This window comes from Equus quagga, chromosome 14 (genome assembly GCF_021613505.1).
Source record: "Equus quagga isolate Etosha38 chromosome 14, UCLA_HA_Equagga_1.0, whole genome shotgun sequence".
Taxonomy (NCBI): domain Eukaryota; kingdom Metazoa; phylum Chordata; class Mammalia; order Perissodactyla; family Equidae; genus Equus; species Equus quagga.
In genome coordinates, this window is record NC_060280.1 from 33,237,199 (window position 1) to 33,261,593 (window position 24,395).

The following is a 24,395-nucleotide window of genomic DNA, read 5'->3' on the forward strand; positions in this document are numbered from 1 at the left end:
TTAAATGGTTACATAGATGTGCAATTAATCCCCTACCAATGGACATGTAGGTTGTTTCCAATTTTTCACTGGTGTAAATACTCTAATGTTTTTGTACATATATCTTTGTGTGGGTATTTGATTATGTACTTAGACTATATTGCTTAACATTTAAAAAAAAAATTTAACTGTCCCCACAGAAGACTGTATCACTTTCAATTTCCACCAGCAATTCTTCATGCTCTCATCAATGTTAGACATTAGTATGCTTTTTTTATCTTTGTCAGTGTGACAGGTGAATGGAGCCTAGTCATTTTAATCTGCATCTTTTGAATATCACTCGAACATTTTTTTGTGTTTCTTGGCCATTTATACTTCTTCATTTGGGAACTGCATGTTCACTGTCCTCTCCCCATTTCTTGGCCAGGTGTTAGTCTATTTCTTGTTTGGTACATAAGAGCTTGCCCTTTGTCATTTGCCTTGATTATTTTTTTTAGTTTTCTTCCAGCAGTTCAATCACAGTAAATGGCATCACCATCTCCTAGTGAGGAGGAGAAACCTGGAGGCCTGCGTGACACCTCCCTGAGCGTCACTACACACAGCGGACCAGTCGCCAAGTCCTATCCATCCGACTTTCTAAGGAGACCTTAAATCGGTTCATTTTTCTTCCTTCGCAGCCCCATAACCCTCGTCATGCCCCCATCACCTCTCATCGGGACTCCTGCGGTAGCCGCCTCACTGGTCTCTCCACATCCTCTGCTCCAACTCTCTCAATTCTCCCACCATCCAGAAGCTAGAGGGATTTTTTAAAAATGCAGATCGGATCATCTCCCCCGCCTAAAACCTTTTGACAGCTTCCTCTTCCATTGGTGGTCAAAGCCAAAGTCTGGAACGTGCCTTTGCGCTGCTTCTAGGACCCAGTGTTTGCAAGGTTTGGGGCTTATCCGTCTCCCCTCAGTCTCTGTGCTTAGCCACGTGGCTTCCTTTCAGGTCCTCACATGGTCATACTTCTTCCCACCTCAAGGTCTTGGACGTGCAGTCCCCTCTGCCTGGAAAGATGCTCGCTCTCCTCTTTGCTGGCAAATTTAGAATCATCCTTCAGGCTTCTCAGTTTAAACATCATCTCCTCAAAGAAGCCTTGGCCCCCCAGGCTAATTGAGCTTTATTTATTAGAGTCTTCCCTTGCGGCACATTTCACAACTGTAATGGAGTCCTGTTTGGCACGGTTTGTTAAGTGACCACACCATAAGCTCAGTGAGGACGAGGATGAGGACTCTCTTTCCAGCACTGCCTACTCAGAACTCAGCATAGTACCTCGCACACAGTAGGCACTCAACAAATACTGAATTAATTTTTTTCTTAAATTAAAAAAAAAGTCAAATAACCTGTCTATTTCAAGGACCAAGCGATCAACTCTAGATTTTATGAACCCATTAATGTGAGTCTTCATACGGAAAGCAGATGAGATGAAAAACCAGGCCTGCTCTCAAGGCCACAGTCTCTGGTTTAATTAAGCCTGATCGTGAACGACTGTCACATCTCTTTCCATGTAAAACATGTGAAGACTTGGCTTTGGCAACCACAAGATGACTAGGGTGGAAGTATCCGGAAGGCGAGGTGCATGTCATGTGCTCCTTTTTTAGCTCCCTCCTCTCTTCTCCACCCTATGTTTTACCTACATTCAAGGAATGTCTCTTAAGTGGACTTAATTTCAAGTCAAATTATATAGTCATTATATCTAATCACTACCTACTCTTACTGTCTAACATTTTTAAATAAATTTGCATTATCTAGCATTATCGATTTGATGCTTTTCTCCTCTACAGATCAATACCTGCATTTATGAGAATTTCCTCTTAGGTTAGTTTCCTGAATTAAAAACAAAAAAAAAAGCATTGCAGGTCAGAGAGTCTCAGCTCTCCTATAGCTGCAGCTCTGCCCTGTTCCCTGGGTCCACCTGTCCTCAGCTCAGCATGCTGGGCACTGAAGTTAGGGAAACTGCTCTCCCTCTTCCTTTCCTATGGGGTCTCTGGGATGAAAGGTGGAGAGGAGGCCAGGGTGTGGAGCCCTCATTCCCTTGGCTTAACTGGACTCTTCTCCAGCCAATGGCAGAGCACTACCTTGGGCATAACAGTCAGTCACGTGCGAGTTGCTGAGAACTCACTTTGGTCAACTCCCACCACTGACATACTGGTGCAGGGAGTGAAAGCAGATCAGCAGATCAGGGATTTTCTGGGTCCTATTATGGATGGCTCAGGCACTCAGCCATGATAAGGGAGGCTCAGGAGAAGAATAAAAGCTTGTCTTCTGCCCTGGAGGAGATTGGGTTTCAGTAGGAAAGACAAGACCAAGATGCTATAAATAGTCTGGGGCCTGCCTATGTCTGAAGCCTCATCCTGGCCACTCCTCTAGTTGCTGCTTCATAATTCCTTTTCTTTGAACATCCCTTTGTCTGGAATGTCCTTCCCTATCTAAAGATCCAAGGAAGAGTGACTGGGATATCTAGTGGGGCTCCATAAGTCCTTGTTAAATGTTGCTAAGAAGCATTGGCTCTGGAATCAAAGGGTGTGGCTTTGATCCCTGGATCTATTACCTCACTGCTGGGTGACCTTGGGCAGCATACTTAACCTCCCTAAGCCTCTGCATTTTCATCTGAAATGTGGGGATAGTCAAAGTGCCTACATCTTGGATGGGTGCAGCGCTTATGTGCCTGTCACCTAGCAAAGGCTCAACAAATGTTGGCATATATTATTATTATTCCTACTATTATAATTTTTGTTAAGAGTATAGTACTTACTGTGGGCTAGTCATTGTCCTAAATACTTTACAAACATTAATTCATTTAATACTCATAAACAATTCTGTGAAGAAGAAACCATTATTGTCCTCATTTATAGATGGAAACTGAGGCACTAAGGGGCTAACAAAATTGCCCAAAGTCACACCATAAATGGTAGAGTCAGGACTTTGAACCCAAACAGTCTGGCCCAGAAGTCAAGCTCTAAACCATTAGCTTATTAGTCATATTAATTATTATTTAATGATTTACCACCATTCTTAGTTACTAAGAATGACTATTCATTTTTATTAATGATGGGTGTCTGCCTACTCATATAATAACGCCAGGCTGCTAGGGTGACTGGGATGGGGTTTTAGCTGGCAGGGTGTTATAGAGTTAGCTAAGCTCACTGAGGTTCAAAAGAATCATCTAATTCCAGGTGGGAACCCAGATCTGAACAGGAAACTGGGACAGAAGCCCAGAGCTGTATGCTGGGCCAATATGGTAGGAATGAGAGTGGATAATGGGATGTCCACAGTGAGCCCTAGGTATTCTGTGGCTGGAAAAAGGGCGCTGAGCTTCGTGACCCCACCTATTAGGAGGGCTGCGGTTCCACTGGGTTTCCCACTGTATCCAGATGGACTCTAGGCCTGAGTGGTCGGCACCTGCAAGAGAAAGGCACCAGTGACTCACAGAGTATGGCTGGGCAGGCATAGGATAAAGCCTCCTTTCTGGAAGTCCCTGCTGCCCCTGCTCATGGTGTCCCAGTGACCCTGGGCTCAAAGACACTTCTTGAGCTCTAAGTATCTCCTCTTCAGATGTGGAAGCTGATCTCAGGAAACTGTTGACCCAAGCTAAGCTGGCCATATTGTCACCAGATGTCTGAGAGAAGAGGAGATCTCCCCCGAGAAGCGTGGTCTGTAATCTCCAGCTTCAGCATCCTTGGTGCGTGGGGTTTTTCCTGGAGTTCTGCTGCTGATTAGGTCCTCAGATCATGCTCACTTGAGCTTTCTTCTGGGTATTTCAGAGTCAAAGATTCATCCTTTCTCCTTCCCTCTTGTTTAGCTTTCGTTTTTGTGAGAGATCGGGGTGACATGAGAAAATTGTGCTCTAGCCACAGGCCCATGGCCCAAACAACCTAACGCCCCATCATGGCTTAGCAGGCTCTAGAGTGAAATCTTGATGCCTTAACTGGCCTCCAAAGACTAGCCATGTCCTCCTCTGGGTGCCCCCACCCCAACTGCCTCATCTGCAGGCACCCCTCAGCCAGGGACACTCCACATCAAGTTGCTTTCAGAGCAAGGTAGTTTTCTGTGTTGTGTGGCAGAGATAATGATGGTTTTGGTTTTTGAAGAAGATTGGCCCTGAGCTAACATCTGTTCCCAATCTTCCTCTATCTCATGTGGGACGCTGCCACAGCATGGCTTGACAAGTGGTGTTACATCTGTGCCCGGGATCCAAACCCACGAACCCTGGGCCACTGACGCAGAGTGTGCGAACTCAACCACTATGCCACCAGGCTGCCCCGATAATGATGGTTTTTGTTATTTACCTAAAAACATGGGAAGTCCAATAAAGATCCAAGATATTGCATGATACCATCCCTTCTTGTCAAGGAGAACTATATGACAGAGCCTTTTTAAATTTGACAAACCAAGCAAGTCAGCTCTCCTTGAAACATTAACTTTTCCACCTCGTAGCTTCATGCTTACCCTTTCATTCAACAAGCCATTGCTGGCCTCTTACTGTGTGTCAGACCCAGACTGGAATTGGTATCTGGGAAGATGGAAAGAGCCTAGGCCTGACCCCTGTCCAAATCCCAGCTCTGACTCAGATGAGTTGAGTGACACAGAGAAAGTTACCTCTCTGAGCCTCAGTTTCCTCATCTGAAAAATGGAGATTCTTACCCCAACCTTCCAGGGCTGTGGTGAGAATTCTTTGGAAGAGCATTTCTCAAACACCCAGCTGGAGCCTGCAAGTCAGTCCTGAACAGCACTCGCTGCTTTTATAATTTCTACACTAATGATGGTCAGTAAGACATGCTCCTTGGACTAAAAGGTATGAAGTGTTATGGGTAGGATGGGGGAAGTCTGTGATCTACAGGGGGATCCTGGCAGGAAGGAGTTAATTCTACTGGATGGGACTGGGCAAGACAGGCTTCAAGCAAGACTCGTGCGCACGGTCTTTGCAATATGTAAAGGTCCATGGCAGGAGGTATGAAATGTGGACCCACTCTGAGAAGTGTGAGCAGCAGCAGAAGTGGAACTTCTGAGGACATGGGGACTATGAAGGATGCAGGGCTGGAGCCTGGAAGGCCTCATGGGCCAGCTCCTAGCAATGGGCGCATCCACTGATGGTTTTTAAGCTGGGCAATCACAGGGCCAGGTTTGTCCTTGAGATCAATCGCTCTGGCTGCAGTGAGGATGGACTGAATGGGGTAAGGCCGGGAATGAGGCTGGGGCAAGGAGAGCCATGGAGCAAGGGCTGATGCAGGCCGAAGGGGAGGGTCCCTAACTTCACTCATGAGGCTGCTGGTCACCCCTGCCCAGCTTCTCATGGCAGCTTGACTGCAATGGCCCTGTCACCAGAAGCTGTGTACCTGGCTGCTCCAGAGCAGCCCTGAGAAGGGGCCTTTCTGACTCAGACTGCGAAAGCATCCACCACTGGCCCCAAAACAACATGTTCCTTTCTGACTCACCTGGGGCAGTGCATCCCTGGCTAGAGGACTTTCAACCCCCAGGCAGTCACACAGCCCTTGCCTGGAGACACTGACAGGGTGACTGAGCTGCTGCTCTAAGCTCCATCAGTCAAATGAATTCAATTCCACTCTTTTTGCGTGTGGACCTGTGCTCAGCTTTGAGGATAGTATGAGACTGTAACAGACAAGGTCAAGGGCCCAAGAGGTTTATAGTCAAGGACACAGGTCTGTGATGTAACTCCAAGCTGAGCGCTGGATGTGTTCAAGGGAGAGCCAAGTGACAGTGCTGTGGGGATAAAAGAGACGAAGCCATGGATTCTCCTTGGCAACATCAGAAAAGCTTCATGGAAGAGGTGGCCCTTGCCTGGACCCTGGAGACTAAGAGGGCATTTGACAGGCAAAGGGTGAGAAAAGGCATTCAGGCTGAGGGAAAGCGTGTGTAGAGAAAGTGGTGTTGTCTTCTGTGGCTGGACCACGGGGAGCAAGAGGAGGTGATGGGGGCAGAGGCAGGAGGGGGCTTAGGCCCTGCTGGGAGGGCCTCATGTCACTTTCTACATTCTTCGCTAAGGCACAGGAAATATGGTCACAGCAGAAAGAGCAAAGCAGTAACTTTTATTAAGCAGCGCTCTGCATCTGGCAATGTGTGTTACGTTAACTCTATACAAGGCTATTTAGTTTGAATTTTATAACCCTCTGGGAGGTACATGTTATCACCATCCCCATTTTACAACTGAAGAAACTAAGGCTCAGAGAGATTACATGACCTGCCCAAGGCTGCAGAGGCAGGAAGAGAGCCAAAATAACTGAATCCGAGCCCAGTGATCATTCCTCTACACACCACCAGCTCCCTAAATGATGGAGGCAGATGCTTAATATGCTTTCAACAGCCAAGGAAGGAAGATCATCATCACACCACCGTCTCCATCATCATCATCATCATCATCATCATCACCACCACCATTGTCATGGACTCCAAATTGTATTTCATAAAGAAGGAAATGTACCAGATATGCCTCTTTATAACAAGATCTTACAAGATTCCTGAGCATATATGTTTAATTAAAATCAACCACTACTGGTAACTACGTGTGGTCACTGCCTGCTTACAGTTGTGAGGTCTTTCCACTCCATGTTTGTAATAACCTTTAGAACAACCCTATACAGCAGGTTTTAATTCCCCAGTATTATAGCTGAGGACATGGAGGCTCGCGAGGCAGAGTGATTTGCCCTAATTACGCAGAGCGGGAATGAGAAGCACGTGTCTTGGTGCTTGACCTACCTGTCAAGCTCAAACTCAACATGTCAACAGCTCGGTCTTTACCTCCAAAGGGTCCACTTCTGCTGCTCCCCATCTCAGTGAGTCATGTCACTTTCCGCCAGCAGCACAAGCTGGAAACCTAGGCCACTCCTTGACACCTCTCCCCTCCACTTCACCCCCATATTAACCCATCATCGAACCCTGCCGGTTCTAACTCTGCCGATCCTGCCCACTTCTCACCACCTCTGCCTCCACTACCCTGGTCCAAGCCTCAGTCATCTCTTACCTGAGCTTCTGCAGTGGCCTCCCAACTGGCCTCCCTGCATCCCATGCTCACAGGAGATGTGATGCTCTCCTGGCTCCAGGGCCCAGAGAGCCTGGCTCCTGCTGGCAGCTCTGCTTCCTTTCACCATATGCTCCGCCCCTTTCATTTCCTCAAACACCCCACTGTCTGTCCTATTTCTGGGCATTTACACAGTTTCTTCCTCTGCTACTCCCAGCTTCATAGGTCCTTCCTTCAGATCTCATTTCAACCTTACTTCCTTTGGGAAGCCTTCCCAGACTCCCAGTCTAGATCAGCAGGTACACACCAGGACAGCGTGCCTGTGGTTAAAATACAGAAACACTTCCAGACCAGTTGCTATGTAGTCACTGCCCTGAGTGCCTGGATGCCTCCCACCATGACCTCAGCTCCTCCCCGGGACCCTCTGGCCCTCCCCACAATTCAGAGGATGAGGCACGGCAAGTGGAAGGCCCCAGGCCCCTGCTCGGGCATTGTGGCAGAGGCCCATGCTGACTGGCCCGTGCATGTGCAGTCAGGGTTGTTAAACATTTTGAATGTCACCTCTGCTCTTGATCCTGTACTCCTCGCTGTTCATTTTTACATACTTGTTTGGGTGACTACTGAGTCATGAACTCCAGGAGGGCGGGGAGCACCAAAGTTGTTTACCATGTCCAGGCTCAGTAAAGAAGACCTGAGTGAAGTCATGAATTAAATGAATGGAGGGATTCGCTGCTTCCTCCACCTCTCTGGCTGTATCTGCTCAGCATTTCCAACATTTTCAGGCAAGCAACGAAGATGCCAGGCTGTTGCAACCAGCATCAAGGGGGACAGGGCAGCTGAGGAGGGGCTGTGTGTCCCACCAGGGTGAGGGGTGAAGTTATGGTCTCCGCCACCTACAGACGCTCAGGAGATGGGAGGAAGGCAGAGTCTTTCTGGGCTTGACTTTTTCCTGCTCATTAGCCACTTTATCTATCTTATTAAAGAGCTCTCAAGCCCATTCCCAGGTCCTTCCCAATCAGAGAACACCTTAGCCCAAAGGACCATCATCTCTCATGGTTGCTATTGCAAGAATGTCTCAGCAAGTTTCTCTGCTTCCCCTCTCACCCTCTCTGATTCTTCTTCCGCACCAAGCATAGTCTTAAATGGTACATGTGATCTTGTCTCTTTTTCTGTTAAAAATTCTTCTGTGGCTTCCCACTGTCCTCAAGATACATTCAAGCTCTCACTCTGGTTTATAAGGTCTTCAACTCTGGGCCTTGTCGATCCCTCTAACCTCAACATCTGCTTCTCTCCTTATTCCCTTCTATTTCCTCCATCAACACACACTTCTTCCTACCTCAGGGTCTTTGCACATGCTGTCCTGATTTTTAGAACTTCTCTAGCTCATTTCCATGAATCTTTGGGGTTTAGCTTAAAAGGCATACACTTTGAAAAGCCTGTGCTGACTAATCCTCATTGGTCATGTCCTCCTATTATCCACTGCTCTTCTTTTGTTACACTCAGCATGGCTGAACTAGCTGTTCTATGTCTGTCTTGAATAGAGGCCCCCTGTGGGCAGGGACTGTGTCATCTTGTCCATTTCTATATCCATCCCCATTGCTCAGCCTGCTTCCTGACACAGAGGCTCAATCAATATTTGATGAAAGAATAATCAATAGGATGAGGCTGTAAGCTTGGACCTGTCTCCTCTGTCTCCTGGGTCAAAGCTGAAATGTAAATTCCAGTGGTAACCATAGAGATTCCATGAATTAGCCAATTAATTTACCTCCCACCTTCTGACATGCGGAAGGGGTCTGAAAACTCAGCAGTGCAGCTCCCTAAGGGACCAGACTAAACTCTCAGGAGAGAATTTGAACTGCTGAAAGAGAGAGAGAGAGAGAGAAGGAAAGACAAGAAAGGACGGAAGGAGGGGAGGAGAAGAATAGAAGATAAACTCTTGGAAGAAAAATGCTGAGTAGGAACGTGCAAGGTAAGACCAATTGAAGATTCACTTTCACAGGAAAAGGCAGCTCCCTGGTAAGCCGAGAACTGGGCTGTGCTCTTCCAGGACATGGGCACCAGTCTGGATGGGCTCCCCTCCCTCCTCTCACCCTGATAAGTTGCTGCCCTCTCTACAACTTGGCTTCCTTCCCTGCAAAACAACAACAAGCGCCTTGGCTCCCCAGATCTGGGATTCCTACACGAGGATCTGCATGGAAGACCTGGACAGGGGAGGACGGAAACTGTGAGAGGACGGAGACCTAGAGATGAGAGCACCACAGCGCTCTCCAAGACAGGCCTCAAGGGGGAGCCAAGGCCCGCAGTGGGCAGAGGGGGAGTCTCCAGCCCCTCTTCTCCTGCCCCATCCTGGGGCTGATGTCTTTAGCCACCAACAAATTGGGAGATGTTGGTCTGATGCAACTGAAATCAACCAGGCTGCATGGGACCCAGGGAATTGCCTGTGAAGATGCTACAGCTGCGGAAGCAGAGTGGGCTGGGTGGACGGGCAGGAGGCGAGGCTGAGCTGCTGACTGAGCCCAGCCTGATACTCATGGATCCTGGAGTCCCAGGCATTCAAGTGGCCTAGAAACCATTTGGGACAAGGATCTTGGCCTTTTTGTCTCATGGATCCCTTGGACAGTTTCTTGAAACTTACAGACTCTTTCTGAGAAAAATGTTTCCAAATGCATAAATTAAATTCCACAGGATTACAATGGAAACCAATTATATTGAAATAGTTATCAAAATGTTAAAATGATAAATTTGTGATACAGTAATATTTTTATTTCTTTTTAAAGTCAAGATTTATAACGAGATCTAGTGGCAGGTCTAATAACTCTCATAACCTTGAAGTAGTAATGAGTGTAAATGACATTTTGAGGCATCTCCAACAACTATAATGGGATACAAAAATATCTGATTCCTCCTGGTAACAGAGTCCTAGAGACTTCTAATGCTATTGTGGTTTATTGCCTATATTTGCAATGGGAGAAAATGCTAACTTGCCTGTTATTTTTTTTTCTAGCCACACGCTCACATTGAGAATCTCTGATTTGGGGCAGTGATCTGACTTTACAGGAGAGGAAACTGGAGCCCCTCAAAGAGGCAGAGATTTGCACAGAGCTACCCAGCAAGTTAGACTGAAAATGATACTCTAGTACAAGCCCCCTGTCACCTCCCAACCATGCTCTGCCACTTGGCAGAGCCACCTCCCAAGTGTATGATTCTCCAAAGCCATTACACAGGACCATCACTTCACTTCCCTGAGCCTTGGTTTCCTTATCTGTAAAATGGGAGCAACCAGACCCACCTCTGCAGGCTGCTGGGAGGATAAGACGAGAAAAGGAACAGGAAGGGGCCTTGTTCCCGGACAATGCTCTGCACTCATGTAGACCAGTAGCATGAGAGTAATTATCATATATTGCCTCATGGGAAACCAAAGGATATGAACTCTGGGTTTCAGTGAGGGGGTTGGTCCAGGGTGGCAATCCCAAATGCCTATAGGGGTAAAACGATAAGGAGGAGTGGGGACTGTGGCAAACTTAAGATTTCTTGCCATTCTGAAAGGAGAAGCTGCCATTCAGGACCAGTGGAGGATGCCAAGCAGGAAGGTGGGCCCAGCGTTGCCAAATCTGACCTTCTAATAGTTGGCCGAAATCCATGTTTTGGGCAAAATGTCCTGGTTTTTGTATTAAATGTCTTGATCATTAAAATAGGAGGTGAACCAAAAAGCATGTCTCCAGGCTGTCCGTTTGCAGCCTCTGGGGTGTACATGCAGGGAAGTTCCATGGCCTGGGGAAGGAGATGAGACAGGTCAGTGTTTCCCATATAGGCCAAGGGGGTGCTCACCCCATCCTGGCCCTGGAGGTGAGATGGTGCCCATATACAGTGGGTATTCTCGCTAGGGCAACAGAGCACCCTTGAACAGAGACAGCTGGTCCTAAAACTGTGTTTCCTACCTGTCACAGCCACTAAGCTGCCTGTTTTATTAAGAACCCTAGATCACGCTCACAGCACACCAAGGTAAGCAGAGATGCTTCCATGGCGGGTAATGCCGCCACTTCTAACAGATGAATAAGCAGGCTTCTAAGTATAAACAGGAAGGTAAGATAAATAGAGATTCAAGTCTGCTTCACGCTGTTTACAGGCTGTGAGCCACAGACTTGGAGCAACGTGGGTCATTTGGGCTGGAAAGGACCCCTATTCAGAGGATGGGGAAACAGGCTCTGTAAAGAAAAAAGTCTTGCCAAGGGTCGCATTCATTGTGTGAATACTCCTGATGTCCCATACCATCAGTTTCTTCATCTGAAACTCTAACAGAGCCACTCACAGTTTCCTGAATGCATCATATTCTCTCCGGCCCAGTGCTGCTGTCCATGCTCTTCCCTCCTTCGTCTGACTATCTCCAACTTGACCTTCAAGATCAGCTTGTGTCTGCTTTGGGAATCTGTCCTGACTCCTTCCGCTGTGCCTCCATCAACCACAGCACCTGCCACAGGATTGTCACTCTTGGTGTATGTGTCTATCCCTCCAGCCAGCTGGAAGCTCGAGGGCAGGGCCCTGCCTTATGCAGCTCTGTCTACTCAGAGCCCAGTACAGTAAGAGATTCTCAACAAATCTCTGCCGAAGGAAGCAATAAACAAGGTACAGGGTAAGTCCCTCTTGCAGAGGCATGAGGAGGTTTCAAATAAAGACATTACGGGAGAGCTCACCAAACGCCATCTTGATATCAAGTTAACATGCCAAATGGCCCAAGTTAAGATAAAATAATGACTTTGGTCCTGTAACATCAAAGACCAGTCAAAATGCAGGTGAGTAAAGTACATTGTTACTCTGATAATCCCTCTGGTGAACAAAAGAGGGAAGCAAATGAAGTAGTTATCGGATCTAACATGTGCCAGGCTCCACAGTGGATAGTTCCACACGCCGCCTCACTTAATTCCCAGGAGCTTCAAAAGTAGGCGATACCACTAGTTCATAATTTACAGGTGTGGAATGAGGAAAGCGAGGTCCATCCAGGGCAGGAAGGAGAGGAGGCGACTGAAACCAATCCACACAGCTCCAGAGTTCTTCCTATTCCATCGGATACCACTGTCATTAACAATGGGCTTCCTTCACCCTGCCTGTCCTAACCATTCCTTATCGCAGGCATGGAGCCCCAGGGTGTGGAGCTTTGAATAAATTATTCCCTCCCCGCACCCCCAGCCCTAAAATCCCAGACCTGCCACTACCACAGGTCTGGGGGCTTGGGAAGAGGGAGTCATTATGGGGTCCCTCTGGTGCTCTCTGGGAAAAGGAATAAAATGCACAAGGCAGAAGAAAAGCTCCCACTACAGTCACAGAGTGGGTAGGAGGGAGAGGGCTCTTTTCAGCTCCCATTAGATTTTATTTTTAAAATAATATTTACATTTATGCACTATCCCTAGAAAACTCTGCTTTAGAGAGTGCCTGCTTGGAGACACAAGTCCGCAGGTTCATACATTCCTTCATCAGCCTGCTAGTAGTAACTGGAGTAGCAGTAAGACGGGACACGAAAGGGGGATGTGAATGTCATGGCTAACACGACGGAAACCATTCTAATTGCTCAGTGCTACACTGGCCATTTCCAGCTTCTCATTGAACTAGATCCTGTGTCCGACGATGACGGGGACATTGAATTCCCTTACATCATCATTGTTTGAGGCAGAGACCCAGAGTCAGAGCCTGAAGCCCCAAACCTGCCTAACCTCTCTGACTCAGTTTCCATGCCGAGACCTCACAGGGCCTCTGCGATGAGAATCAAGTGCTGGGATGCAGGGCACATAGCCAGCACAGTGCCTGGCATCTTGCATGCAGGTCTCCCCATCCCCACCACTTTCACTCCAGGCTGAGCGCTGGAGGCAGCTGAGGCATGGAGTGAACAAATACAGCAGATGTGCTATTTATTTCCTCTAGTTTCGCCTCCATTGGACCTTGTTAATCCTACTTTGTCCGTTGGGCTAATATTTTACAAGCCCACAATATATAGTTTTTTACGAACCCATAAAAATCTTCACAGCAAAATCAAATTCGCCTGCCACGCTGCCTTGACGAGTAAAACCCAGCACACCATCTTACCCTCGCAGGCTCTCCGTAACCAAACCAGCCAACCTCCCTTCCCAGCATGCATTTGGGGGCCTCCACTTGAGTCTGTTCACCTTTCTCTAGTTGTGTTCTGCCCAATCCTGCCTCTGCACCTTTGCTCATGCTGTTCCTTTTCTGGAACACTCCAAACTCTTCCAGTGTCTGTTCCCCCCGGCTCCCACCTGTGGGAAGCATTTCCCTGCAATTTAAGCCCCTGCTGCCTCTTTCTCTTCAGAATCCCACAACGCCCAGAGAAGCAGCCATCATTTTTATTCTCTCCTCTTCTTTTCTGGGACCGTTTTACTGGCTACAGGGTCCTGAGTGAGTCTCTGAACATTTTAAGGTCTCCATGCACTCTCAAAAGAAGGACAGCTTCACCAAGGCAAAGCCAATGCACACCCTCACCCTGCTGTCTTCACATGAGAAATTCCTCCCCATCCTCCAAAGCCCACTATGAGGGCTCTCTCCTCAGGAAGCTTGCCTTGATCAAGCTGGTCTTGATCTCTCTCACCTACAACTCCCCACAGCACTCCATCTGAATCTTACTCAGAGGACATATCACTTCCTGCCATGTTGTCATTATGTAGCTGGTTCCTCAACACTGTGAGCCCATGAGAGCAGGTGCCATATCCTGTTCACTGCCATTTCCCTGGTACCCAGCACAGAGCTTGACGTAGAGTGAGATTTCAGTAAATATATGTCACACAATAATAATAATAGCAGAAAACATGTATATAACACTTACTGTGTGCTAGGCATTATGGTAAACGCTTTACATATACTAGCTTATTTATTAATCACTCTCATTTTTCAGATGAAGAAGTTGAGTCACAGAGAGGCCAGGTAATATGCCCAAGGTCGAGCAAGTGGCAGAGCTCCTGCTCGAATCCAGGCCATGTGGCTCCAGCAACCATGATCTTAAACACTGAGCAAGACCACATCTGAATTCATTCATCTTTGTATCCCCAGTGCCCAGCAAAGAACCAGGCAGTCAGCAAAGGCTCAATTAACAAATGCTCCCAACACCCCTTCATTGGAAGGCCGCCACCAGATATGGTGAGACACAAGATGAGATGAGCACCTGGCAGAGAGGATGCTATCCTTGCCAAGCCTACCACAAGCACATTCTGAAATGGGCTGTTCTCTCAATAAGATGCACCAGCCTCCACCCTACAGAGCCTTCTCCACAAGGACGAGCAAATTCAATCTCAGCAGCGAGCGTTGACTTAGAGGACGTGTGCTTTCTTACCATAGGGTCTGGCTGCCCACCTATTTCTACATTCATTAAGGCTTTCACACACTCCACTTGTTTTCCAGAAGACCCCATCCTTAGCCACTGCCAGAAATAATCATTTTGTGTGGCTGGTGATGCTCCCTGCCCCAAAACAAGAAGGAGGGAAGTAGACCCAACCTCATACTTTGCTGACTTGAGTTGTTTGTATAACCTTAAGCCTCTTCTTCGTACATGCAACATTAACTTTTGCACAGATTACAAAATGGGTGAAGGGGGGTTTCTAGTGTTTCAGAATATGATTCCAAAGCCACATACAATTAATCCTTTGGCTTATTTATTCCAGACCTTGTGCAAAGGGGCCAAGGCTCCAGACAAAGAAAACCCCAGCTGATGGTCCTGGAGCTACTGGTCCAGGTCTCCCCATCCCAGCTCTTCACCACAAAGCACAGGAAATGCACCAGACCCTCCCTCCCTACCAAAATATATCCCACGTAATACTTTCCAAAAGGATAATCCTTTGCTAAATCCTACACAATCATTTCCAATGTTTGCTGGTAACGGACACCAGGAAGCTAGTGAACTTGCCTCCGCTCTAAATACATCTGCTAATAACTCTTGCACAGAAAGAGCTTCACTCCTGCCGATTTCAAGGCTCTGGAAATCAGACTCCTAACAAATTTCCTTTGGCTTTGTCTCACATAATCCTGCTTCTGTCTGCTTCATGCTCTTCTCCAAATGTGTTGGGTCCCAGTAGGCCATTGTCCTCCATGAATGATGGCTTCAGGCTCGACAAATGGCCCTCCATCTATCATCGCGGAGCTTCAGCGGCAAAAACAGGGGCTCCTCTGTTCCCTCTGCAAGCAGGCAGAGTGATGGCCCTGCCTTGGACTTGCCTCCCCCACTGTCTTGGGAGGGATACCAGACTGCTGGGAGCTCTGGGAGGCGAATAAAGGCTGAGCCACTTCCACTTTCAATGTGAAGCCCTTCTGGTGCGTGGAGACCCCACTTAATGCTCTCTTCTCCCAAGTGGCCAGTCCCTGCCATCATCCATCCTCCACTCTGCAGCCTGAGCTTTTCTTACAATCATGTCATCCATCTCCCTGTTGAGCTCTGAGAATCTAATGAGATAATCACGCCGAGAGTGTTTTACAAATCAGAATGGGCAGAGAGGTTAAGGGGGACTGGCTTTGCAGTCAGGAAAACCTGGGTTCAAATCTGACTCACTATTTTTAGACTGGGTGACCTTGTAAGAGCCACTTAACCTCTCAAAGCCCCTGTGTTCTCATCTGCAAAGTAGGAATAATAATGCCTGCCTCACAGTGTCACCACGAAGCTCAAGCAGATAATGAAGGTGATGGGTATAAACTGCTAAACACAGAGCCTGGAAAACAGAACACACTTAATAAGGGGTACTATCATATAGAATATAATGGTATAATAATATTAATAAGAATTCTATATTTTCCCTAAAACTCTACCAAAATGGATGGTGAAGAGAAAATGAATTGAGTTTACCTGTGGCTTTGGTTCCCCCTTGATGAAAGGTGCTGGAGCTTGAGTTAGAGAAGCCTGGTGGGACCAGTTCCAAGCCACCCAGCATGCCCCTGGATCCAGCTCAGACTCTGGCTCTCCCACTTGCTGTGTGACCCTGTCTAAGTGATTTCACCTTTCTAAGTCTTGTTCCTTCCTCTGCAAAGTGGGATAAATAAGATCTACCTCCCAGGTCCGTGGCGAGTACTAGTGAGGGAATGCAGGGACAATGCTGGCCTTCAGTTCCTGATGTATAGTGAGTGCTAAAGAAATTGTAGCCAGTCACGTTAGTATCTTATTCATTATACACCTAACAGAAGTCCAGGACATTGTGCCAGGTGCTGGAAGACAGAAGAAAAAGGAGGAGGAGGAGGAGGTGGTGAGGGAGGGGGGAAGGGAAGAGGAGGGAAAGCGGAAGAAAACGTGAAAAAGACATGATCTGTCTTATTCACAGACTCACAGACTAATGCCGTGATTCTCAGCCCAGACTACCTATTGCAGTCACTTAGGGACCTTTAAAAAATACTGCTGCCCAGGCTCCATACCCAGAGATTCTAATTTAATTGGTCTGGGGTGAGGCCTGGGCATCGATATTTTGCAGAAGCTCCCCAGGTGATTCTAATGTGGCCAGAGCCAAGAAAGACTGGCCTATTTTGGGGAAGATATGGACACAAAGATACTTTTAATAATATATGCTTAGGGCTCCCACTGAGTTATGTACAAAGAGTGCTAGGAGCACACACAAAGACAACGATAATGCCTCATCATTTAAGCTGAGTAATAGCGTGGGAGTAGGAGTTCACCAGAAGGAGGATCTGAGAGAAGGGCATTCTGAGCCTTTTCTGCAAAACCCCAAATAAAGGCAGAGCCGCAGTGAGTCACCAGGCAGAACCTGGAGCAAACCAGGGCAATCAGGAGGGAAGCGAGAAGATCTGGATTATTTCCCATGAGCAGAGCTCTCAGGGCCCCTAGCCCTGTACTCTGCGCCCCAGTCCTTGGCCAGGACACTGCTCCAAGGGCTTCACCACTCAGAGAGAGAGAGGAGAAAGACAGCATTCCCCTTGGTCAGGCAGCCTCTAGAAAGCTTCTTTGCTTCCCTATCAACAGCACCACATACCCTGCAGAGAGGCCAAACACTTGGGTGACTCAAAGGCTTGCTGATTGGTTGGAGATGGCCTCCTGTCCATGGTGCTGAACAGTATCTATGCTGGAGAACCAGGCTGCTCAACCTGTGGTCTGCAGACAGGCAGCTTCAGCGTCACCTGGGAGCTCCTTAGAAATGCAGAATCATGCACCGAGCCCAGATCCATGGAATCAGAATCTGCCACTTATCAAGTCCCCAGTTGATTTGTGTGCACATTAAAGTCTGGAGCCCACTGCTGTAGGCCAGTGTTTTCAAGCTGTAAGGTGCATCCCATTTGTGAGTCCAGAAATTAATTTAGCAGATCAGAAATAAAATTTTTAAAGAAAAGCATGAAATAGAACAGAAAAAGAATAAAGAATAAAAAATGGCAGAGTTATCACGTAGTAAAAGCAAGTTTTATTATTACATATACGTCTGGGTAGACTGAGCAGGATCTAAGAAGTCTGAATTACCATAAACTGCATTTTACACAATGTCTGAAAGCCACTGCTTGTTTTTCCTAATCCAGGGATACTGGTGATTCTTATCCATTATTTCCCAGGATTCTGAGCCAGGTCAGGAAACAGTGGAGAAGAGAGGGTTATAGAGCTATAAAGAGAGAGAGGAAAACTGGGCCTGTTGAGGTACAGGCTGAGACGACCCCGGAGAAGGTAAAAAAGCTAGAAAAAGCAGAAAGGATCGGATTTGAGTGTTATTGTCTATAGAGCTACTTTAAAGTGTCCTTGGCTTTCCTTTTTATTTGAGTGAAATTTTGTAAAATTTTATAGTGCCTGCCCTTAGAACAAGCAGTGCAGCGAGTTTATATTTCTCAACGTGTGTGTTGACTTTACGTTCTTGAGAACTCCCTCTCATTTCTGACGGCTTGCTGCCACCCGCCCAGGAAAGCTGGTGGGGCCGAGGGGCAGGGAGTGCCCACGACTTAGAAGCCACGGCTCCTCCCCACTCCAGTATCTCCGTTTTCCCACTGCTCACCATCAACCAAAACATATTGAGGCACAACGCTAGAGAACTTTGGAAAGAAAGAAACGGAGGCCTCTTTAAGATGCACAGACGTTTTGTTTGCTTCAAGGGGTGACAGGGAACGAAATGTCAAGAGTAGAAGTGACACCGTGATTTTTCTTCCTTTCAGAACTGGGCTATGGGAGTTATTAACCTCTTGCCACGTGCCTGTTATTTCATTTATACAACGGTGTCCTACATTCAATTTTGCCTGGGAAATTGGTGTCTAATGGAAGATGACAAAAAATGACTTCTAAAATAATTTTCTCTCAGGCTAGTGGAGTTTATAAAACGCTGAGCTCAATGGTCCCACCTTGGGAAATTCTGCATGGAGGTCACGCTGTGGGGCAAAAAGTTTTTAGCACCCGGATGTGCTTTCAGCTTCAAGGAAGACACAGCTCCATGGACCCTGACTTGTGTTTGTTCTGCAAAATGGCAGAATCAAGTCTGTCATCTCCTCTGTGATGAGTTATGATAAAGTCAACTTGAACAGTGTTAGTTTATTTTTAAAACAAGGAAATGACAAAGTAATATACCTCTACAACCTGTAAAGAGAAATTGTTTTTGATGCTGAATGCATATAATTAGGAGCATTTTAAGTCCCTCAAATCCTAAGTTGGTTGGCATGACTCTTTATTTTTTTTTTTTTTGAGGAAGATTAGCCTGGGTTACCATCCACTGCCAATCCTCCTCTTTTTGCTGAGCATGACTGGCCCTGAACTAACATCCGTGCCCATCTTCCTCTATTTTATATGTGGGATGCCTGCCACAGCATGGCTTGACAAGCAGTGCATAGGTCCGCACCCAGGATCTGAACTGGCAAACCCCTGGTTGCCAAAGCAGAATGTGTGAACTTAACTGCTATGCCACTGGACTGGCCCCTGGCATGACTCTTGATAGGACAAGTGGAGTAGCTGACTCTTACTAGAACCTGCTATGTTCTTGATCCTTCATATCTTTATATATTTAATCTACTTGACAAATAGTGGGATGAGTATTACAATCCCTATTTTCAGAGATGGTAAAAATGGAAGCTCAGAGAGGGTTAGTGACCTGCCCAAGATGGCACAGCTCATCAGAGCAACACAACCAGAAACTGAACTCTAGCATGTCTGACTCCAAAACTCCAACCAAGCTGACCAAGTGTCAACTCGTTCAGCTGCCTTTCTGCGTCAGTTTCAAAAGCCCAAACATTTCACAATAACCTTCTTTCCCACAGGCATCTGGCTGTTTTCCCAAGTTGCTGCTTCCATCTCTCTGGGTCTTGCCTCTGGGCCGGCTGGAATTCTGTCTGGCACTGAAGGAATTGCCCTGTGTGTGTGGCTAGTCACTCACAGAGAGAGATCACTGCAAGTGGACTGGCTTTTCACAGTGGCTCAAAATGAGACCTGCTCCCTTGTATGCAGTCAATGGTTTTTAAAAAGAGTTAAACAGCATATACTGAAAGTGGAAAAATGTAAGGACATTTCAGCTTCTAGGCTAGATTTCCTCAATGCCACAATTTAAGTGTTTCTGAAACCAGTTAATGCTCCTAGGGATAAAGCCCCATCTGAGAAATGACATTTAAAAAATTCTGATGGGAATACAAAGACAGTCAACTTAACACAACATCTCCAGGGCCTACCATGCTCCACACACTGTGAAGAGGGGAGATACAAAAACGTACCAAGACATCCTCTTAGACTAGGATATTAATTTACAGTATTTTTTACCAGTTAAAAAAAAAAATCACTGAAAATTCTATGTAGAATTCAAGGTAGAAGGAACACATTTCAACTCAATATAATAAAGAATTTTCTGACCATCAGCACTTGTCCAACGATCAAACAGCCAACCTTATTAGTAAGTTTTACCCAAAGGTGTGCTGGTAAATTTTTAACAACTGGCTCTCCACGTCCAAAAAAAAAAAAAAACCACTCTGATTTGTAGCATTTGTTGACTTCTGTGGTGTAAATACTCCCACCGTGGCCGATTTCGAGCTCCCACAGTGGGGCCATTGCAAATGGAGTCAGAAAGAGACGAACAATACAAACATCACGATGATTTCCACCATGCAGATAAAACAGATGTAAAAAACCTCAGGAGCAAGGGATAATGTAATAATCAGGAGTGGTGAGTGTCAAGTATTTATTCCCTTTCTTTTTAATGTAATTTATTTAAGTGTAAGTTTATATAATTTAATGTTTAATAATGGCTCTGTTTAATAATTGGCTCACAAAATCCCTGAAAAATTAACAATTGGTTCTTGTGAGCCAGTGCAACGGGGCCCCAGAACTCCACAGAGCCTTTCCCATAGTGGTGGGGACGGCCATCAGACCTGGGTCACCATTTGTCATGGACATGCGTACTTAAGTCTTTAAGCCCTGCCCAGCTCAGGAAGCTGCAGCTGCAGCATCCTTGCTGGTGGCATTTCGGTACCTACCATGCGCCAGTGATAGCACTGAGCACTGCATGCTTTGTCTCCTTTATCTTGACTAAAAGCCCATAAGGTAGACTGGAACTAAAATCATCCCCATTTTAGAGATGAGGCAACTGAGGTTTAGAGATTAAATAACTTGCCTAGAGTCACAGAAAAGTAAGTGGCAGTATTGACATGTTTGCCTCCCAATCCCTTCTCCTTAAACCAGGACATCACACTGCTACTATGAGGAATGCACTATACCTACTGGTTCCTGCGCCTCCATTCTCCCTCAGGGCAGAGTGCTTTGTGAAATAGAAGAAAAGAGAGGGGCTGTTCCCTCTTGAAGACTCCAGGATGTTGGCTCACCCTTCTCAATCCAGAGACCGAAACGGAACCTATTACTCAGAAAGGAGGTGTTTGAATGAGCAGCATCTTCCTTTCTTAGGGAGCAATAAACAAACAACTGAAATCTGAGATCAACTAGATCCATATAAAATCACCATCTTTGTGAGTAAAAAGAAGGAAAAAATCTGCAACTTAATTTTGTTCCACGGAATGGACGATTTTGGACATACTGAAGGGACTGCTGGCAACATGCAGCCTGATCTGGTCTTGTGTCTCTTGTGCTAAGGGATAACAAACTCTTTTTTCTTTAACTGAGAGAGAGCAACGGGCGGGCAATACCATCAAACTAGATAGCTAATATGAGCACGACGCCGTACCTCTGCCTTGCAAAGGTGCAGGTGAGCACAGACATCCTGCCCAGTACCGACCGCCAGCTTCTCTACCGTTCTGGAAAACAGTGGATGATCCCATGCTAAGCCAGCAGCAGCCTTCTGACCCATCGCATCCTGAAGCTCCATCCGTAGTCCCTGAGTCTACGCCAGGTGAGCCCCCGACTGGGCACACAGTCAGCTGATAAGATGTTGCGACTGGGCAGAGACTCCTCCAGTGACTCACGGGCCTCACCCCCTCCATGCATTGCCCACCTACCTTCCTCTGCGATGGAGGGTCCTGGCAAGCAGGAAGAATGTTGCCCTCATTCTGTGGGGCAGGTGGGCCCCAGAGCCCACTGGAAAAGGCACCGTCTGCCCGCTCCCCTCCTTCCCTTCCTCTGCAGCCTCCTACCTCTGGTAAAATCCCAGGATTGCAACTGGACGCAAGTGTTTGCACTCAGTGTTTACCTGTGGCGGTTTTGGTCGCTGGCTTAGCCAAGGTCCCTGGGCTGTGTGTGTTAGCTGCTTTTTCATCATGCCTTCCTCGCACGGAATGACTGAGGTACAGCTGCATGATGCAAACGACCTAAATTGTGGGCAACAGCTCCTGTAGCAACGGACCCAGGGTGTGGGGAGGGCTGCCCGGCTCTTAGCCTGGAGGAATTCTACTCTGGAATCAATCAAAATTGCAGTTGAGAAAGATATAATAACCACTATAAATTTTTGAGCATAAACAATGTGACAAGTGAGTTATTTCCAGTCCTCACGAGCACCTCTTCGAGGTGACCATTGCTACCCCACTTCTTAGATGAGGGAATTAAGGCTCGGGAAAGTTGAGAAGCTTGCCCAGCGTCACAATTCCAGGAAAAGGTAGAACCAGGTTTTAAACTCATGTTTATTTATACCCAGAGCCCTTACTCTAGGCCCACTGCAACTCTGCCTCCACGAAAGGGGAAAAAATAATTACCAAGGGCTTGCTTACTCCAGACTGATAACGATAACAATGAAAATAGCTCATATTTACATAGTGCTTACAATGCTCCAGACACTGTTGAAATTCAGGTTTTTAAATCCTCCCAACAGCCTTCATTTTCGAAACCAGGAAACTGAGGCTCAGAGAGGTTATACAACCTGCCCAAGGTCATACAGCAAAGGACTAAGGATTTATGCAGGTGCCTCTGCATAAATGCTTCTCTTAGCATCCTCTTAACAATCTTGAGAAAAGGTGGTAGCATCTCTAATTCACAGATGAGGAAGGCATGGCTCAGAGAAGTTAACAGACTTGCTCAGAGACATCCAGCTAAGAGGCTAGAACCTTTTATCCTAGCAATGGTTACATCTCAGGAGTACAAAGGGACCTGGCTGGGAGGTTAGCATCACACTTGCTAGCTATACCACCTTAGACAGTCCCTTAGCCTCTGTGGGCCTCAGTTTACCCATGATGACAGTGAGGGGCTTTAAGCAAGGGCCCCCTTCTGATCCGTCCAGCCTGGAGGCACCAGGACCCCTGGTGCTGGAATGACCTACGAGAGATGTTCTCTCCGCTGAGAGGAAGACAAAAAAAAATGCTGCTTTCAGACAACTCATGTGCCCCCACCAGTCTGGAAGTTACATTTTCAGGCAAATAAACAGCCTCAAATGCTTCCCAAATTGCTGCTTAATGCTTCTCCGCAGAGCGGGATCTCACTTATGGATCTACAGAAAGGGTTTACGGCAACGCTATTGATGGTGTGGAGTCCCAGATGATTCATCAGAGAAGGTGACGTAAAAGGACAGCAAGAAATCACAGGGAAGAGGAGGGGTTAACCAGCCGCCTCCTGCTGGGAAGGAGAGAGGCAGACATTGCCGGGAGGGAGCAGGCCACCAGCCTGAGCTCAAACAACTCGTCACGGGGCCGCCCCACACGACTTTCTGTACAAGAGGTGAACTGCAAAAAATGGACAATTTGGGACATGCTGAAGGAGCTGACGAATTCACCGGGCCTGTTGATGTCCCAAAGTCACAGAAAGACAGTGGGACACTGAGCGCAAAACATGTCACAGAGCTTTCCTCATCTTAGTAGCTAGTTTGGGGCAGCCAGGAGCTTGAGGTAGTAAGAGGCCTGTGCACGGATTTCATATTAACAGGGACCTTTTGGCCTGTCTCAGTGCACTGTGGGAATATTGGGCTGCTTGGAAGAGAAGGGCAAAGGGCAGATGAGGATGTCGTGGGTCTTGGTCAAAATGTGATTGTGTGGGGCCTGGAAATCAATGTGAAATTAGTTTCATGTGGATTCTCTGGGATTGAGGTTGATAGAAATTAAAAGTAACAGGCATGGCTCTTGGTGATGTAGAAAGTCCGGCTGGCCTCATGTGTTTTTACCACCCCTGCGTCACCCCCTGCTACTTCCCCTCTCATGACATCTCTGTGTCTTAGCTCCAGCTGTTCCCTCTGTCAGGATGGCCCCCGCTCCCTGTGGTCAGCTTGCACAGTCCTACCCTTTCCTCCAGCTTTTTCAAGTGTCACCTTCTTTGGGGAGTCTCCTTTCCTTGACCAGGGCTGGACTCCCGGGTGTGCAACCTGTGCAGGAGCACAGGGCTTGTGCTAAGAGCAGCTCTACACTTGAGCCAATACTCTGCTGTCATTGTCCTTAAACTCTTAATAACTTTTGAACAAGAGGCTCTGCATTTTTAATTTGCACGGGGTCTCACAGACCGTGAGGCTGGATGTGCTCCCATCCCTTGAGACTGAGTCAGGCGCTCTCCCCTCTGATCCCACAGTACCCTGCACGTTCCTTGACAGCAGGGCCCATCTTTGTTCCTAGTTGTTGGTCTGGATCTTTCCACCCTCTCTTGTTGCCCGAAAAAGAATACTTAAACAGTTCAAAGGGATGCAATATTTAAACAAACAAATCCAACACAACCACAGCAAACAGCAATTTGGTATAAACTGGTAGCAGATGAGAAAGGCAAAAAGGAAAAGAAAGGCAGGTAACCAAAATCGAGCCGGAATGAGGTTAATTCTCTGAACAGGCAGACCTCAGATCTGGCCCTGTGGTCCCTATCAGTCTAGAGGGAAAACGAGACAGTATTGTTCACAACATTCCATGTTAATGAGATAAAAACAATCTGACTTCTCTGGAGAGGCTCGTTTACTCTGAACATTGAGAAGAGATGAAATTTCTCTGAGAATCCTCTAAAAAGGACCTTGTAAACCAGAGGGGCTTTAATTTGGCATCTGCGCCTCATGAAACAGGTCACAAGATACGGCAGGTGTGTCTTGGGGTGAGCACTGTTGTCGGGGAAGGCTTCATG

The 24,395-nt window shown here is 47.0% G+C and overlaps 1 protein-coding gene across 6 annotated transcripts in view; it reads right to left on the reverse strand.

Annotated features, from left to right (window-relative positions):
• Window positions 1-24,395, reverse strand: part of TENM4 (teneurin transmembrane protein 4) — a 727,387-nt gene that overhangs the window by 586,542 nt on the left and 116,450 nt on the right. For 4 of the 6 annotated variants that reach the window (XM_046686184.1, XM_046686179.1, XM_046686185.1 and 1 more), the window contains exon 2: window positions 3,351-3,423. The exons of the other annotated variants lie outside the window; for them this stretch is intronic. The gene's annotated coding sequence lies outside the window, so the exon portion shown is untranslated. The remainder of the gene's footprint in view (window positions 1-3,350; window positions 3,424-24,395) is intronic. 6 annotated transcript variants of the gene reach the window in all.